The 18589-nt window shown below is 54.5% G+C and overlaps 1 protein-coding gene across 4 annotated transcripts in view; it reads right to left on the bottom strand.

The window, feature by feature from the left end:
* Positions 1 to 18589, bottom strand: part of GLI2 (GLI family zinc finger 2) — a 245608-nt gene that overhangs the window by 149123 nt on the left and 77896 nt on the right. Inside the window, exon 1 of one of the 4 annotated variants that reach the window (XM_046019811.1) lies at positions 9172 to 9258. The exons of 1 other annotated variant lie outside the window; for it this stretch is intronic. The gene's annotated coding sequence lies outside the window, so the exon portion shown is untranslated. 2 more of the 4 variants (XM_046019812.1, XM_046019810.1) reach the window with 2 other exon arrangements.

Genomic DNA, 18589 nt, shown 5'->3' with positions numbered 1-18589 from the left:
AGAGACAGAGATACGGGGGCAGAGAGTGAGACAGCACCACGGAGAGAAAGAAAGATACAGGACCAGGAACCGACAGAGGGAGGCAGGGTGACAGGAAAAGCGGTACAGACAGACAAATAAGCAGAGTGACATGACCGCAGCAGTCAGGGAAGGGCAGTGGGAACGAGAGAAAGGAGGCTGACTGCCACCGGAGATGCGCAGACAGCACGACGGGGACACAGACAGGCCGGTCTGGCCGGGATGGTCCTAGAGGGGAGCTCCCCAACTGCCCGCATACCCCCTCTATGGCGTGGGGCACCAGGTTGTCCTTTGGGAGCCCCGGAAGACAAGACCACGGTCCCAGTCTGTCCTGAGCTCTGTTGGCCTCCTTGGTTGAAATGGGCTCCTAGGTCCGTGCTAGGCTTCCGGGGCCACCACATGGGGACCCGTGCACCACTACTGTGCTGTCCTTCTTACAGTTGGGGGTGGGGCCTGGCAGGTGCCACGTATGTGTGTGTGTCTTTGTATGCATGGGCTCACGAGCCCAAACTTGTGCACATGCTCAGCACACCGGCTGCCTGTTAGAGCCCAGCCTTCTCCCTGCTTAACCAGCACCCAAGGGCTGAGGGCTTCTGGGGGCTCGGGCGCAGCACGTGGGCAGAGGGCAGGGTGGGACCTCGAGGGTAGAGGGGGTTAAGCCGCTAAAACAAACAGCAATGAGGAGGGACATGACATGTGGCCACACAGTGGTCTCACCTGACGCCTGCTCTCCAGGATGGCGGGTACTCTGGCTGAGGATGGAGACGGGTTTGTGACTTGCCCAGGGTCTGGGGACCAGCTGGAAAGGTCACCACAACCCATCACCATCAGACTTCCACCAGGTAACAGCAAACACTGACCTCCAAATCTGCCTTTATTGTCATCCAAAGCATTTCTGCTCAAAAGCTACCTCCTGGGGACGCCTGGGTGGCTCAGTTTGTTAAGCGGCTGCCTTCGGCTCAGGTCATGATCCCGGCGTCCTGGGATCGAGTCCCACATCGGGCTCCGTGCTGGGTGGGGAGCCTGCTTCTCTCTCTGTCTCTGCCTGCCTCTCTGTCTGCCTGTGCTCACTCTCTCTCTCTCTCTGACAAATAAATAAATAAAATCTAAAAAAAAAAAAAAAAAGCTACCTCCTGTAAGCAATTGTGTGTGCACACACACGCGCACACACACACACACACACACACACCCCTCGCAACTTCCCTAAGTCATGCACCCATCACCTGCCAAGCCCCCTTCCATCTGGACGCCCAGCGCAGTGCTCACTCAAGGGGGCTCACGGGAACTCGGGCCCATACCTCAAGCCCCCAGGAAGGAGACCCCAAAGGGAAGGGTCCTGGCAAGCTTGCAGGATCTCCAACCCACACAACTCCCTCACGCAAAACCCACCCCTGCAGGGGGCATGTTCTCCTCCACCCCAGCCTGGCGCACAGCTCCAGCCATGGAGGCATCTCTGCAAAGGGACGGGAGCTCCAGCATTTTGGGGATGGGCTAATTTGGTGATATTGGCCAAGGCAGATAAGAGGCTCCTGGAAAACAGGTACTGTGTGCTGTCTGGTTTCCTCCTCATACGCACCCATGGGGGCAACACTCTGTTAGCCCCACTTAGGCTGGGGCTCATTCTACCTGCTGTAGGCCACCATGCAGGTAAGTGGCCGGGCTGAGGCGCAACCCCAGCTCTGTCCAGCTGCTGGGTCTGTGGTCCTGAGCATGAAACCACCTTTGAGTATACTGGCCTCATAAAGACACAAACTGGGTCAGAAATACACTCAGATTCCCACAAGTGTCCACTCTGTAAAACACAGAGAAAGAGACCATCTACTGACCCTTTACCAATCTGCTTTGAAGTGTTCTGGTCTCCGGAGACATGCACGTGTGAGACTGTGAGTACGAGCACATGTGTGCACGGGCAGGTCTCTGTGACGGTCAGTGTGTGTGCAAGTGTGTCTAAGTGCATGTGACCATGTGTGAGGGATGTGGGGAGGAGGGATGGTGTCACTATGGTGGGTCACTCTGTGGGAGTGAGTGTATGTGATGGTGTGTGTGACTGGGGTAAGTGTGTCAGGGGGTGTGTGCACGACTGTCCATGTGTGCCTTTGTGTGTTAGTGTGGGTGATGGTGCACGTGTGAGGTAGGGGTGTGTGTGTGTGTGTGTGCAGGACAGCAGGCTGCATGCCTCCCCTGAGAGCCCTGGGCCCAGCCTCGGCCTGGGGGGTGAGGCAGACATTTGGGGGAGGCTGGGGAAGGACGAGTGACCATGGACAATAATTTTTTCGGAGGTAGAAGCCACAGCCTCGGCAGAGAATCCATTTTAGCAACAAGAGAAGTGGAATAACGTGGCAAATTACAGTGTCTGACCAAATAAATTATTCCTTTCATTTTACCATTTTGTTTGGAGGAGAGCTTTAAACTTCATCTCTGAGCATATTCAGCAAGTGCTTACTGAGCGGATTTGGCTGTAATTAATATGAATTTAACTTTCTTTTCTTTCCCAAGGCATGGAACTGGAGGAGAAATGGGGCAGGGCAGACTCCTCTGGGCTGTGGGCTGGGTGAAGGTTTAATAGCTTCATAGACCTGTACGAGCTACAAGGGCAAAAGGGAGAGGAAAAGTATAAAACCTTTAATTGCTGCTTCCCAAAATAACCTCAGCCCGCCCGTAATAGGCTTATGCTGGATTTTCATTCTTTTCACAGAGGGGAAAAAAAAATCAGATTTGAATTTCTCAAACCAACATATTTCCTGCAGGTCCCGCCCTCAGTGTCTCTCTGGGGTTGAAAGCCCCAACGTGTGGAGCCCTGGGGACAAGGGGTTCAGACACGAGGCTGTCCTCATGGTGGCTGTTCCAGGGAACAGGGGCCTCCAGGTCAAGCGAAGCCTTCCTCAGAGAAGCCCAGGGCCGCGTCCTGGAGGGCTCACCTCTTCTATGAAACAAGGGGGTGGTTGGACCAGACCCTCAAAGTCCTTCCCAGCTTGAAAAGTCCTAAGGTCTTTGGACCTGTCCCACTGACTTCTTAAAAAAAAAGATTACTGAATTCTGAAAATTGTGTTAAAATTTACACAACATGGAATTTGCCATTTTAACTATGTTTAAGCATGTAGTTGAGTGGCATTCAACACACTGACATTGTGGTACAGTCATCCCCCGCCCCCACCGTCCATCTCCAGAACCTTCTCACCTTCCTCAAATGAAAGTCTGGCCCCATCGAGCAATAACTCCCCAGTGCCCCCTCCCTCAGCCCCCCGGCCACCACCATTCCACTTCCTGTCTCTGAGTTTGACTACTCTGGGTACCTCCTATGAGCATAATCACACAGTATTTGTCTTTTTGTGACTGGCTTACTTCACGTAGCATAATGTCCTCGAGGTCCATTCACACGGTGCCAGGTGTCAGAATTCCCTTCCTTTTTAAGGATGAATAATACACCATTGTGTGTCTACACCACATTTTGCTTCTCTATTCATCCGTCAGTGGACGCTTGGGTTGCTTCTAACTTTTGGCTGCTGGGAATAACGCTGCTGTGAACACAGGTGTGCAAATATCTCTTCAAGCCGCGGCTTTCCATTCTTGTGGGTAAATACCAGAAGTGGGACTGCAGGATCCTATGGTTATTCCGTGTTGAATTTTTTGAGGCGCTGCCATACCGCTTCCCGAGGTGGTAGCTCCATTGTGCATTCCCACCTGCGGGGCACGAGGCCTCCCATCCACATCCTTACCAATCCTTGCTACAGTCTGTGTTTCTTTGACAGTGGACATCCTAGTGGATGTGAGTAGAGGACTTGGCTCACGTGAGCTGGGTTCATACTACCTAGCAAGAAGTATCAGCAAAAACTTCCATTGGGCCACTCCATCTTGAAAGATGGCAGCAGTTGGGGCCAGGACAAGTCTGCCACAGGTTTGCATTTCTGGGCTGGCTCCAGATGAGCCCCCAGAGCACTCATGCGATCACTGATTCCCTCAACAACCATTTGACATGTACAGAGGCAGGTGCCGTTCTAGGTGCTAGGGACATAATGGTCTCCCATGGACTCATAATGAGAAAGCAAGATGGCAGGAGCCCAGCTTGTCCTGGGAGCTCATGGCTCAGGAGACTGAAGTACTGGGAGATGTAGCCTGAAGGGAAATCCTAGTGAAGAATATGCCAAGCATTTGAAGGGAGGACAGAAGAAACTGGGGAACACTGCCTGGGTTCATCTGGAATGGGTTCCAAAAGTTATCACCGGGGACAATAATTACAGAGACGCTCATCTGCCTGATTCTCAAATCACTCTCCTGGGTGACATGTGGTGGAAGCCTGAGGCTCCAGGCTTTGAAAACCGAGGGACCTGGGTCCCTCCCCACCACTCCCACCTGTGTGAGCCAGGGCAACTGCTCTCTCTGGGTCTTAGGCCCCTAACTTCTAAAATGGGAATACAGGGGATTCCCATCTTATACAGGGGGTTAAAGGCTAAAAGTCTATATGTAAGACAAAAAACCCCAATAGCCCAAATCTACCCTTGCACATCTCACTGCCCGACTACACTACACCTGCCCGACGGGGAGGCAGACCCGCTCTCACAAGTCCAGTTCACAGACACCTCTGTGTGAAAACGCCCGTTGCTCCCGCAGCCTCCCACACCCAGCCAAGAAGTAACGGAGGAGTCTGGCTGCCTTCAGAGGCCTGTGCGTGACAAGTCCGGGTGTGGAACCAGCAGGAGTTAGGAGTGAAAACTCTGGTTCAAGAACTCATGAGGCAGGAGGCAGAATGAACATGACCTGAGACCAGCAGGTGCTCACCCGACCTCCATGCCAAGCCAGCCCCAATGCACACCGGTCGAGGAATGGCGGGCAAGGGCACCGCTTCAACCACACACATGGTTTCCCTCTGCCCTCCTCTGTCCCTCTCGCCCAGACAAGCTGAGTTGGCTTGGCTGGGGGCGTGCAGGTGCTCGCCAGCCACAGCTCTCCCTCCCATCCCGCCCCACCCCACCCTGCCTGGCTGGCTACGAGCCCTGCAGCTGTCCCTGGACAGAGCCTGGCCTCAGCCCAAGGCTCAGCTCTGTCATAACAAAGGCAGCCGCCTCCTGTCATGTCCCGCAGAGAAGGCCTGAAGGCCCATGGGGTTCTCACCCCCGGCATCCTGTCCCTTGCCGGACCCTGCTGGGCCACAGCTGGAGGGCAAGGCTCTGGGCTGCTGAGGCTCATGTGGGGACGTCTGTGACAGAGGAAGGAGGTGTCCCTGTGATCCTCCGCCTGGTTACCCAAATGTCTCTTGGCCCAGCCAGGGTGAGGCCCACCGGACAGAACACAGCCCACCCTCTGTCTGGCTGAGCTCTGGCTAATGGAAGAGACTTACCAGACGGGGATGCAAGAGGCTCTGAGGATGGCGGGAAGCACCAGAATGGGGCATGGGGTGGAGAGCTGTGTCCCCCAAATAGCCACCTTTGAGGAAGCAGATAACAGTCCAGACTCACACTTACCCATTGCCCCATTGCCCTGCCTCTGCGCACCAGAAAAAGACAAATCATTTCTCTCTCCCCTGTTCCTCCCCGCTTCTGGCCCAATAGTCACTTCTCCCAGATGACGGCCTGACAGGAAACTCCAGGGTCTCATCGTCCTTATTCACATGCCTTATCTTCTCCCACCAGCTGTGTGACTTGGGGTAAGTGAGTTAACCTCTCTGAACCCAAGTCCCACGACTGGTCTTGCTACACTATGGCCTCCCACTGTAATATATATATATATATATATATATATATTATATATGTATATATATATATTTTAAAAGTCATCCCAATATAAATCACCAAAGACGTGAACATTTGGATTTCTATAGCCTATATAAATCAGAAAAACCCATTTTTCTTTATTATTATAAAGTTAATTCACCCCAGAATTCCATCAGTTAATTAATTGCCTTTGCACCCAGAAAATACAGATGTTTTCATCTGTATATGGTATTCATAGGAATGGGACGAATTCTATAGCACCATGGAAAGCAAAGGGCCACTGTGTGTGTAAATCCTCACGTGGGTCTAAGGAGGAAGGTCTCTCTCAGCCACCACCACATGAATGGCCCTGTCCCTCCCTGCCTGTGAGAGTCCTGTGGGGCTCAGCTTCCATGTACTCTAAGCTCCCAGACTTTCCCTAGGTAGGCCCGGTTCTGGGGCCTGTGTCTCCTCTCCAGGGCACACAGTGGTGGGGGTATGAGGTGGGGTAGGTGAAGGGAGGTCTTCTGGTAAGAAAATTGTCAAAGCATTCTATACCCTGCCTCCCAACGCCAGGTGTCACGTTGCCGTCCCCAGCCCACCCACTTCTGTGTGCTCCCCAAGTCCCACAGCAAAACTGCTACGAGCCAGCAGATCGGAAGGGATTTAAGTTCCGAACAAGCCCTCTCCCAGAAGCCAGCTCACAACCAAACCCTCCTTGGTGTTAAAGCAAACGGCAGCATCTCCTGGGCGAGAGGTGTCCCTCTCTGCCTCTTCCCGCTTGTCCAGTGACTGAAAACTACACTGAGATGGAGGTTAATTTAATGATGGGGGGGGGGCTCCACTCTCCTCCAGTCCCTTCCCCCCACAGTATGGCTGAATTTATAGATTTGGGATTGCTGTAAATTATAATGTAATTATACCGCACCAGGGGCAGCTTCCCCCGGCAGAAATTAAAAAGCAATTCAGGTAAATGATCTTTAGCGACAGCGGAGTGTCCCTGCAGAACTCATTAAGTCCGGGGACCAAACGGCATACGAAAAACAGCGTGCAGCCTGCTGCATGTCAAATGCTGCAGGCCACGGTGGGGGCGGCAGGGGATTCCTCCAGGGATGCTCGCCCGCCCGCCCTTCACCTGCCTCTCACTGCGGACCGCGTACACCTGTCCAGGTGTCTCCCACAACACCCTTTCGACCTGTCACTCCTAGACTACTCCATGGAGAGGCCCTCAGGGGAAAGGGGCAAACGTGGGGGTACCTGCAGAAGAGCCAGAGGGAGAGGCGGAAGATGGGTTTGGAGTGTATTGAAAATAAAGTCAAACCGGAAATGAACCATTTTGGTTGCATTAGTACCACGGCCTCTGAAGCTTTGAATTCTCAAAGCCCGGGAAGTTGCTTCTCTTGTTGTTTTGTTCGGGTTTTGCTCTTTAATTTCCTCACTTGGACCTAACACCAAAAAGAAAGTTTTTGCCTAGAAAGAACTGGAAAGACAAGCTAACATGGAGATGATGTGAAACGGAAGCAGAGAAGAATGCGAGAATGTTCCCTGCGCTTTGCAGCTCTCATCCAGTTCATCCAAGTGTGCACGGGGGTCCTCATGATAGAGGCAAAGTTCAGGAGCTGTTAAGCATCTGCCTTCCGCTCAGGAAGGCATGATCCCAAGGTTCTGGGATCGAGCCCCACCTCAGGCTCCCTGCGAGGCAGGAAGCCTGCTTCTCCCTCTCTCACTCCCCCTCCCTGTGTTCCTTCTCTCGCTGTCTCTCTCTCTGTCAAATAAATAAATAAAATCTTTTTAAAAATTAAATTAAATTAAAAACAACAACAACAAAAACAAAGGGCCATTTTGTCCACGTGTCTTGAACCGTAGCCCACAGTACTGTGGTCTCCAGCACCCACTGTATGCAGGGTGCTGCATTCACAGCACGTGTGGGGACCAGTGGCCTTCTGGAAGGCTGCCCTCACCCACCACACTGAGGCCCGGAGAGGCAACACCACTTGCTCCACGTCCCATCCAGCCGGTGAAGAGTGGGAACATGAACTAAGCTGGGCCCCAGCCGTAGCAGCCTCCTCTCCAGGCCGAAGGGGTGGGATACAGCAAGGCCTACTCAGCCGCTCTCTCCCCTGCCCTGCGGAGTCAAAGCCCGAGAACACTCACCGGGCACCTAGGGGCCCCTCTGCTGCCCGCCTGGGCAGTCCTGGACAGGTCACCCGACAGGGAAGTGCCTCGGCTTCCCCATCGATCAAATGGAATTGCTTCTCCCTCTGGGGGTCATGGCACAGACTTAAGCAACCCTGTAAAGGGCCAGTTGGGGTAAAGCAGAAAAAGGGTCTTTCCCAAGTAGCTGTTAACAGTCTAAGTCAGCCTTCCCCCCACTTAAATGGAGGAAGAGTTGGGGGGTGGGGAGGGCCAGACTGCCTGGGGTCAGGCTGCCCACTGAGAGTGCTCACCTCCTTTGGACCTATCTGGACTCTCTCCTCCTCCTTGGGTCCAACCCTCAGCCCAGCGTCCAGGCAGACCCCACCGCAGTGAGTCTGGGCCTGGCAGTCGGATGGGCCAGACCCTGGACACCCCATCGAGTGCCCGTCTGCGGGTGTGACAGCCTAGGCCACACTGAGTCCCACCCGGTCACCCTACATGTCTGTCGGGTCCACAGTAGAAGTCCACTCATGATGGCGCTCGGCTGAGCCGGGGGCCCACCCCTAACCTGGATACTCTTCTCCCCACACGCAGTCAAAATAGGGAAATCATCACATACCAGGCCTAGTAAATGTGGTCCCCGAAGTCCAGGAGCCTGTTAACCACAGAGCCGGCCGCACCTCTGCAACCCTGGAACCCGCAGACCTTGCCCTGCACAGACGCCCCCAGGAAAGGCACTCTGTCCCGTCCAGGCAGCAGCAGGCAGGGCAGGCCACACCAAGACAGGCTGCCGGTCAGGAAGGAGCGCACACACTTTTCCCATTTCCCCGGGGCAAGGCGGGGTGCTCCCGGGTCTCGGCGAGGTGTCTGAAACCACGGGGAGGCTACACACTAGTCACTGAGTCGGCACATGGCAACCCTTTCGAGAGGCCTCCTGGGCCCAGGCAGACCGAGAAAACACATACCGAACCCACTCGGCCAATGGCTCCCCTGGCTGCTCGGGGTTGTACACAGCGCGGAGGTGTGCAGGCCTGGGACAGAGCAGCTCCCCGGGGCCCCAGAAGCTGCAAGGAGGCCCATCCTGCCTGCCGCTGGGCTGACGGGACACTCCAGCATCTGTTTAAGGAAGTCCGTCCCCACCCCCCCCCCCCATGAGGAGAGCTCCCGTCCCCAGAACGCACACCCCTTCCTTTCCACCGAAGTTTCTGCCGCTGCGAGAGAACGCACACAGAGACAGACGAGGGCCCTGATGCCACTCATGTCCGCTGGCTGGCCCGGGGGGCCGTCTCCGCCTGTCCTCCTGAGGCCCCCACGTCCGCAGCTGGCCTACCTGGGGGTTGCCGGGGTGGGGAGCCCACCCGGGAGAGCCTGGAGGCAGCCCTCTGCCTCCTCCTGCCACCAGCTCCTCTTTCTCCGGCTCAGCCTCTGACGTTATCGCCCGGAGAAGGGGACTAATGCTCCACAGCTGGCTTGGTGGTTTAACCCTCTCAGGCTTCCAGGGCGTCCAGCTGGGAGGAAAGCTCACAGTCACCCTACTCGGGGCCCCAGAGCAGAGCCGCTGTGAATTCAACGCCCATGAGAGCAACGGCCTGCCGAGAGCTCCCAGGAGAGGAGAGAGCTGGCGCTCAGTGGGTAAGAGGAAGAGAAACTTCCCAAACCCACCCGCATTCCACCACTGTCCTGATTCTCAGGGAGCCAGAGGGAATGCAGTAAACTCAGCTGAGGCAAGCAGACGGAAGGCATAAAGGGACCGACCTAGATCTTTCTTTTGCCTCTTTTGTCAACCCCAGTCTTTCTGGGGTGGGATGCTTCAGAAGAAGCTGCTGAAGGAGGTTTTCTCAGAGTCACATCATCTCACCTGCCACCCTTCCCTCTGCCTATGTTCATGTTCTGTTCTCAACATCCAATTTTTCTGCCTAACGAACTATTCATCCCTCAAGACCGGGTCCCAGGCATGCCTCCTCGAGGAAGCCTCCCCGTCTCTTCTCCCTTGGGGACAGAAAGAAGCCCCTAGAACAGGCCTCTTTCAAAGTCTCTAACCATCCTGAGACCCTAACCATGCTCTTGTCAGTCCCTCCTCCTGGCTGGGTTGTTCCTTGGGGGCTTGGATGGTGGGGTATTTGGATGGTGATTGGCACAACGACCGGCCAGTACTCACAACTGGATGAAGAAACGGCTGGTCTCAGGGTCCCTAAGATTTACTATTCCTGAGACCATGTCTCATGGCAAAGAATTCTATGTCCTTGTCACCCGGGCTGCCAGCAGAAGAATGGCGGGGCAGAAAAAAAGAAGGGGTGGACAGGGAATACAAAAGCAGTCTCGATGACCAGCTTTCCATGACTCTTACTGTCTACTATTGGTATCTTCAAAGTGTAGCACAAATCTCACCCCCCGGGTGTCACTCACCAGTTAGGCAATCTCTACCAACCGTAACCCAGAAAGCGACAAGCAGCCCCTGGGCCCCAAACCTCCAACTCAGAGGCCTTGCCCCAAGCAGGGTATAATCCATCCATAGAACAGCCTCCTGAGCCCTAACTCAGTGTCCCTGGATTCTTGCAGATTTACAGATCTTCCCAGCACTTCAGCTGGGAGAGGGTCTAAGTTAAAGAAGACGGGGAGTTCTGGCTGCTCCAGATAAGCAAATTACCAGCAGAAGGTGGAGGAAGAGGCAGCCCATGAAGGAAGACGTGGCGCCTCCACTTCGGGCTCAGACAGACTCAAGTTCAAGTCCTGGCTGAACCACTTAATAGCCGGGTGGCCTTGGCAACATGCTAACCAGTAGGCCTTCCATAAACATCCAAATGCTTTTTGAATTAAACAGAATTGACTAATTGAATTGGGCCCAAAAGGAGCCCTGGGATTTAGAAGCAGAGGCCTAGAGGAAAATATGGGGGTGGGGTGGGAGAGGTCCCCTGCAGAGACGTGCTGGGAGCCAGACAGACTCAGGAAGCTCAGAAGTGCTTTGTGCTTGGGTTGGGGGTGCGGGTACGGAGCAGAGCGAGCAAGGAGAGAGAGGCCAGCCTGTGAACAGATCAGCAGGAGACGCTCCTGCTCCTACCTGCAGACCGCCCCCTTCCCCCACCATAAGCAGTGAGCAGTGCCAGGAACTGGCCCAGCCCTTGGCTTTGCACTAAATGCCTAATACATCCAGCAGCAGCTGGGAGCCTAGCTGGTTCAAAAAAAGCACACACCCTTATCTCTGCTTTGGGCCTGTGGCACCTACACACTCCTTCCCAGGGACTGCTTAGGGAGGCAGATCTGTTTTCTTCTGGGATGGAAGGGAAAAACAAGACAAAACAAAACAACAACAACAACAACAACAAAAACCCCAAAAAACAATAAAACAAAAAAACACAGAAACAACTCCTGGATTCACCAAACGGCAGCCCTCGTACCAGGCTCAGACCTATTAGTCCCAGGGCAGGTGCTGTCAATCTCTACCACCATCCCAGGCTCAGAGCAGCACTGCCACCCCCACGGGGATGGATGCTGGGGCTCTTTGGAGTTTTCTGGCTCTTATTACCACCTTTCTGCCAGCCTAGGGCTCAAGCAGCTCTGACCTCTCAAGGGGTCGCTCGCTTGAAACAAGGACAGGATACCTAAGGACAGGGCAGGGAAGGAGCACAGGCTTTGAACCCAGAACTCCATCAGACTCTAGCCTCTCCAGGCCTCCCCGCTCATTGTGACCCTGTGGGCCAGCTGGGGGACTCCTCTGGACCTTGTGTGTAACAGGAGGCACATGGAGAAAGGGGAATCCTCCTACACCATTGATAGGAATGAAAGCTGTAGAAAGTATGGAGTTTCTGAGACAGTATGGAGTTTCCTCAAAAAGTTGAAAATAGAGCTATCCTATGACCCAGCAATCACACTACTGTGTATTTACCCCAAAGATTCAGATGGAATGATCCAAAGAGACACCTGTACCCTAATGTTTATAGCAGTGATGTCCACAATAGTCACACTATGGAAAGAGCCCAGATGTCCATTGACAGATGAATGGATAAAGAAGATACAGTTCATATATACAATAGAATACTACTCAGCCATCAAAACAATGAAATCTTGCCATTTGCAATGATGTGGATGGAACTAGAAGGTATTGTGCTAAGTGAAGTAAGTCAACCAGAGAAAGAGAATTATCATATGATTTCACTCGTATGTAGAAATTAAGAAACAAGACAGAGGACCATAGGGGAAAGGAGGGAAAAATAAAACAAGACAAAATCAGAGAGGGAGACAAACCATAAGAGACTCTTAACTCTAGGATACAAACTTGCTGGAGGGGAGGGTGGTGGGGAGATGGGGTTACTGGGTGATGGGCATTAAGGAGGGCACGTGATGTAATGACCACTGGGTATTATTACAACTGATGAATTGCTGACCTCTACCTCTGAAACTAAGAATATACTGTATGCTAATTAACTGAATTAAAATAAGAATTCTTTAAAACCTCATCATTAAAAAAAAAGGAAGGTGTACCCATGGTCAGTCCCGTGGCATCCTGAATCATGGGCCATGTGGGGACAGAGATCCCTTAAGTTTCTGTCATATACAAGTGAGGGGCTAATGATGCTTTCCCATGCAGGACTGGGGGAGGGGGCTGGGGGTATGGACGTGGGTAGAAAGGAAACCGTTACGCATCTAGAAGTCCAAGGACAGGGAAACCACTGGATAGACGGGTTCAGTGTGAGAGTCTCAGGGCAGAGATGGCTGAGAGGTGGTACCCCAAGGTGAGACAGAGGTGGCCTATGGTGGACAGGCCCCTGGGACCCTGGACCATGGGAGAAGGGAGGGGCATTTGCCCACGCAGGGGAGTATGGTATCCAGAAACCAGGGAAGGAAAGGGCTGGGGGCGTGAGACCAAACACTGGTGAGTCCATAAGAGGAGGCATAAAGACCACGCGCTGGACCAAGCGGCATGGGGCCGAGCCATCTGGATGAAGGGAGAGGCACGCTCCTTAGGGGTACAGCATGTAGGCGGGGAGCAGAGACGGCTCCAACAAGGAAAGGGAAGGGAGAGAATGCAGCCAGAGGGCAGATGGGACCAAGGGTGAGGGGACTTCAGGGAGAGAGCCCCAAGGAGGCATTGGGGTGGCTTTGTACCGTGGCAATGCGGCTAAGCGGACGTGTCATTGCCAAGAACTCCCTTCTCGGTGTGGTTCCAGGTCCGGGTTGGCTTCAGCTGAAATCCATAAGGTCTGGAGGAAGCATGGGATAAAGCATGGTCCTCTTTCAAGGCAAGGGGCACAGTCACAGTGTTTTCATCATACACTAAGCCGTGACCTGTCTTTCTCCCTCATTCTATCAGAGTGCCGCCCACTCCAGGAGCCACAAGTTCCCAAAGACAAAGGCCGGTATTTCCGAACGATGACCCAAAATAATGCGAGGGTAAAAAACAAACAAACAAACAAACAAACAGCCATTCAAAATGCAAGAGGGACCAGTAGATCTTAAAAACAAAAACCAGGTAGGTCTTTGATAGGGTTTGGGATTTCCTGTTGCGAGTAACTTTAAGAAACAACCCCGTGTCAAGTTTCCGCGTGTTATCAAAGAAGCATATCTACAATCAGCCGAAAAGGCTTTTAAAACGTCCCTCCCTTTTCTGACTCTGTTTTATGGGAGGCCAGATCCCCTCCACATATTTCAAGCCAAACAACATATCGCAATTGATACGCGAACGCAGAAGCAGATAGGACCATGCAGCTGCCTTCCCTTAAGCCAGACATGAGAGAGATTTACAAAAGTGCGATCCCATTCTTTCCCCTAGCTTTCTAATTTTGGAGAATAGTTATTGTTGATAAAAACAGTGGGGGTGCTGTTATTTTTAAATGGATGAAAAATTAAAACACTTACGAACGTTCTCACCTTAAATTTCTAGTACCGTCAATACTGATAAAGATAGCACACCATTAAAGGAAGTTCTCCGGGGTCCTTGGTAATTTTTAAGGGACTGGACACTTTGGGAAGCCTTCATGCCCCGAAAGGATCAGCAGGTGCCAGCCCGGTAGGAGAGCAGAGGTGGGCATCCCAGGGAGAGCGAGAAGTGCACAAAGGCACAGGTACCAGGGGCCGGTGTGTGGGAGGGGCACTGTGGGACCCCAGAGGCGGGCAGGGGACCACATTCCCCATGCTTGGACTTGGCCCCATGGTGCTGGGGAGCCAGGGGAGCACCCTGCCACCAGGATGGTCCCTTCCGTCTATGGGGGAAGGGAACTGGGGCAGATGGTGGTGCCCCGGCGGGGGGAGGTAGCAGTCAGGTTTAACTTTCTCCACCCCCAGCTTGGGGCCACGGTGATTTGCGGCTCCCGTTATGAAGAGCCTTGGCTCCATAAAGGCAGGAAGGCCTGATGGCTGAGATGCCGATGCCTTCTCTCCCAGGCTTCATTGTGTTTTTTTATGGGTAAACATTTCTTGATAAAGACTTACTGTCTGCAGAGACCCCTTTATACCCCAAAGGTAAGGGTTTAAGTGGCCTTATAACTGCCGTTACTTATCTTTACAACGGCCGAAGAGAGCCTGCCTCAGTAACAGAAGCTTTCATTCCACTGTATATATTTTTAGTGACTGGTTATAAATCGGGCTCATCCCTGGGGCTCGGGGTCTGGGGTCTCCTCCATTCCAGAAGGCCAGTCTAGGAGGATCGTCCCTGATTCCCAGGACTTCCGGCGCTGCCAGGCCTCAAGAAGGCAGAACACGGGCCCTTATCTCTGATGACACAGCGAGGGGATCTTTGGGCGCTTAGGCACGTTTCTGGCCCCTTCTCTGAGCAACAGCCTCTTTCCTCTCCTCCCATGCTCTTCCCCCATCAAACTCAGTCTCTCAACACAGCATCTGAGAAACTCATCCCCACGAAGGCACTGATGTCTGGCAACAGCCAAGTTGTTCGCCTCAGCCTTGGAAGTACCCCCTGTAGCACACTCTGACACCCAGAGGGACACAGAAAAGGAGGCCTAAACCCCCAGAAATTATGCCCTTTAAGCACCACCTCTCTCTCCCCAGAGCAGAGTCTGTCCTCATGGCCTTCCCACTTCGGCTCAGGTACACCCAACTTCCGGTCCACAGCCCTGGTGGTTAATGGAGGGTTTTCTCTGCCCCCAGAGCCCCGTTTGCCTGACAACTGAACAGGCCGAAAGTACCAGAGCAGCCCTCAAGCGAGGACTGGCAGGGGCTGGTGGTGTTTGGACCCTGGCTCGCCTGGCCCTTGGGCGGAATGGATCACACGGGGTCCTGGAGTCTGCCCTTGGCGTAAAGGTGCAGTAGTTCTTGGTAGTAACTGGCTTGCGATGGTGCCTTCCCTCTCCTGCCTCCCCTCCTCCATCCCCTCCCTACACCTCCAAATAGATCATCCGTGTTAGAATCCTCACTGTAGACGCTCTAAGCGTTGTCCTAGGATGCCCTGTGTGCAAGGAACCTCAAACGAGGGGCACAGTCTGAGGGTCAGGGAGGCTGGGGGTGACTCTCTGCTCAGGACAGGTGGCCCCAGGCAGTGATGGGGGGGGGCTGGTGATATGGTGAGGAGGAGGCTGTCCCCAAGAAAGGCAAGGCACTGTGGGGGCCAGGGTGGGAAGGGGACGGCTGACGATGAAGGGCCAGACACATCCGTGCACACAAGACCACGGACAAGGGAATGAGCCAGCACGCTTGTGAAGTGGGGGCCATCTGCCCCCTGGCAGCCGCCCAGCTGAGAAGTTCTAGCAAAAGCAGGACCAAAAGAGTCTCAGTCTGACCCTGGGCTGGATCCTCTTCCTCCCCAGGACACACCCCAGCTGAGCAGGTCAGGCTGCTCTGAGTGCGCATCTGGGCCGGTTCTGGGATGGGGGAGCTCAAGGACACACCGGCCGCATCTTCTGGGGGTGTCCATTCCGCCCCCACCTCCGCTGGGAGAAACTTTCAAAGGCCACTCTTGCCCCCTCCACGGCCCCAAAGCAATGAAGTTCCTAGAATCAGGGTGGAGGGAAACACTGACTCTGTTTTTCATTTCATTTTGTGTTTTTTAAGATCTCAGAAGCTTCCGGTTCCTCTTCGGGGATACATGCACAAAACCATGTCTGACCACCCACAGCCCTGCCGAGACATTTGGTCAGTGTTAGTGACACCAAGAGGAGAGGGGCAGAGTCTCATGTTCCGTGGCGCACAGAATTCTCCCGAACACTCCTACAGATGTCACGCAGGGCCGGGTGGCCGCCTCCTCAGGACCTCCCAGGGCTCCCAGGGGATGGCGGCTGCCAAGGAACAGAGGGCCCGTGTGTCTCTGAGTTCAGAGACCCCAACAGATCAAGGCCACGTGTTCCCACACCTTCACTCAGGCCCGGCAATGAACGGCAAGAAGAACGGCCACAGCTTTCAGCCTCTACCTGACAGGGGACGCTCACCTCCATCACCATGCAAGAGTGGAGGATGGGACACACAGACAGGGCCAGGTGAGGAGACAGGCCAGCTGGGCCAGACCTAAGCACAGTGGCCTGGGAGGGAACATTCCAGAAAAAGGGAGAGAGGATAGGGCGATGGCTCAGAAACAGAGAGAAGGGGTCCCCCAGGCTTGAACTGCAGTCGGTCCTTTCAGAACCCCCACGGGGCAGCACTGTAACGGGGCCTCTGCCTCAGTGCTGAGCTCAGCCCTACCAGGGACGCGACAGACCAAGGAGCTGTCCCTGTGCTCACAGCGCTCAGAGTCCAGGTGTCTCCCCCATGGGCTCCATGCCAGCTGCTCCCGCCGCGGCATCCCAACTCCCCACACGGGGATGGCGGGGGAGTGCCCTGCCCCAGCTCATCAGCCTCCCCGCCCCCCCGCAAGTGGTTTCCACCCTGCCTCATCAGCATTTCGGACAGACTCAGTGGTTTTTACAACCCTGGGAAATGCAGGCCAGCCCTGTCTCCCCAGCTGGGGGACCCAGACGACATTCTTCGCAGCATGGTCATTTCTCCGGGTACTTCCTGTCATGCCCGATTGGGCTGTCAGTTCCAGAAGAAATGGACCGTGTGCGGTCGGCTCGGAGCTATCGTGTGTGAGCCTGGGCCTGACACAGCTTGCATGGAGAAGAGTCGCCTTCTGGATGACGCTAACAATAGTCTGGGGCATCTAGGGGCTAGAACACAGCTCAGCATATGCGAAGCCCCAGAAAACATCTGTGAAAAGATGGAAAAGAGGCCGGGTAGGAGTGAGAGAGGAAGGTCTGAAAAGCAGAGAAATCCCTCGGAAGTCATCCGCCTTTCTTCAGTGGGGATGGAATGCTTCGAGTCACAGGATGTAAGTCAGTCTAGCAGAAGAGTACGTTTATTCCATGTCCCTCCCCTGCTCAGAGCCTTTCCATGGCTCCTACTGCCCATAGTCCAAATTTCCCTGCATGCATCCAAGGCTGCCCACAGCCACTCAAATCTCCCTTTCCAACTGCATCTCTCCTCCTACCTCTTTGTGTGATGCCTCCTCTCATGCAGGTGCTCTGGTCCCTACCCTGCCCCCTCACCCTCAGGCCTCTGCTCGTGTTCCCTTCTCAGGGCCCTCTCCCACACGTCCCTCCTTCTTTAAGAAACCCTCCTTAACAGCACTACCCCTGGAACTTTCGGTCACTTCTCTAAGGCTCCCCCCTGGTACTTCTTGACCGTCCTGTTCCCCCATGGGGAGCTCAAAAGGACCAGGAGGGAGGGAGAGAGGCCTGGGTACTCCAGATGTCGCCCAAAGGAGGAGGTCCAGGGAAGAGAGGACCAGAGGAGTGCTCCCTGCTTCTGAAGAGCCAGTGCCTGACTCCATTTACTGGTGAGTGTCCACAGGTGCCCAAAGCCCCCAAGGTATCCCCCTCCTGTCAACTGGCTGAAGAAAGGAGGACATTTTTATTTGGCCTGCCCAGCATCACAGGGGGCCCATCCTCCCTTGCCCAGTCCCTACCGGTCAGGGAGGCTGATCCTCCCCTTACCAGCAAGTGTTCATAAGAGCACATGGCCAGGTCACAGTGGCTGGCTCCCAGGGTGCGGGGGGTCCAAGGCAGGGCAATGAGAGTAGGCCCTGGACTTTTGCTAGAATCACCTGGAAGGAGGAGCTTCCCCCAGGAGAGCTCAGGGTGCCACAGGCCCACATTCCCCTGCAGCAGTTCTCGACACCTGGTAAGGAGAGGCTGCCTGCACGCCAAGCGAGGGGCAAGCCGGCCGGGAGGATGGAGAGAAAGAGACAGTGTCCCAAAAGCATCTCTGGAATCTCGAGTTCATCTGGTTGTGGCTGCCCAATTACGGAGCCCACGCGATCCATGTAAGCTTCGGAAGGCCTGAGTAGGGTTTCTGTCCCTTGCAATTGAGCGTCCTGACTTGGTTTCCATCAGAGAAGAACCACCGCTTCTGGCTGAGGTGCAGCTGTCTTCCTATAGCCTCACACATCACAAATGCTGCTCTTGGGGCTTAGTATTAAGTCCAGCCGTCAGCCCATCCTCCGTGGCCTCTGGCTGAGAGCCGGCCTGAGACGAGGCAGAGGCTTGGGGAGAGGAAAAGGGGGCCCTGGAGCCACGGGCTGGGACTTGCTGAGGACAGGGTGAGGCTATGGGGTTAAGGAAGAGGACGGTGGAGGGAAGGAGCAAGCCAGGGCCTCTGGGCCAGGACAGAGAAGGTGAGAGGTGCAGCTGCACCCCTCATGGTGCCGACCCTGGCCAGCAATGCCACTTGCCAGGAGCCACGAGCTGCCTGGCTTCTCCTGCACCCACCCCCCACAACACTGCTCTGAGGAGGGCTTGTATCATCCCTCGTGCGCTGGGGACACCACTGAT

This window comes from Meles meles, chromosome 9, assembly GCF_922984935.1.
Source record: "Meles meles chromosome 9, mMelMel3.1 paternal haplotype, whole genome shotgun sequence".
NCBI classification, from domain to species: Eukaryota; Metazoa; Chordata; class Mammalia; order Carnivora; family Mustelidae; genus Meles; species Meles meles.
The sequence above is the reverse complement of the archived record's forward strand: the minus strand, read 5'-3'. Positions and strand labels throughout refer to the sequence as shown.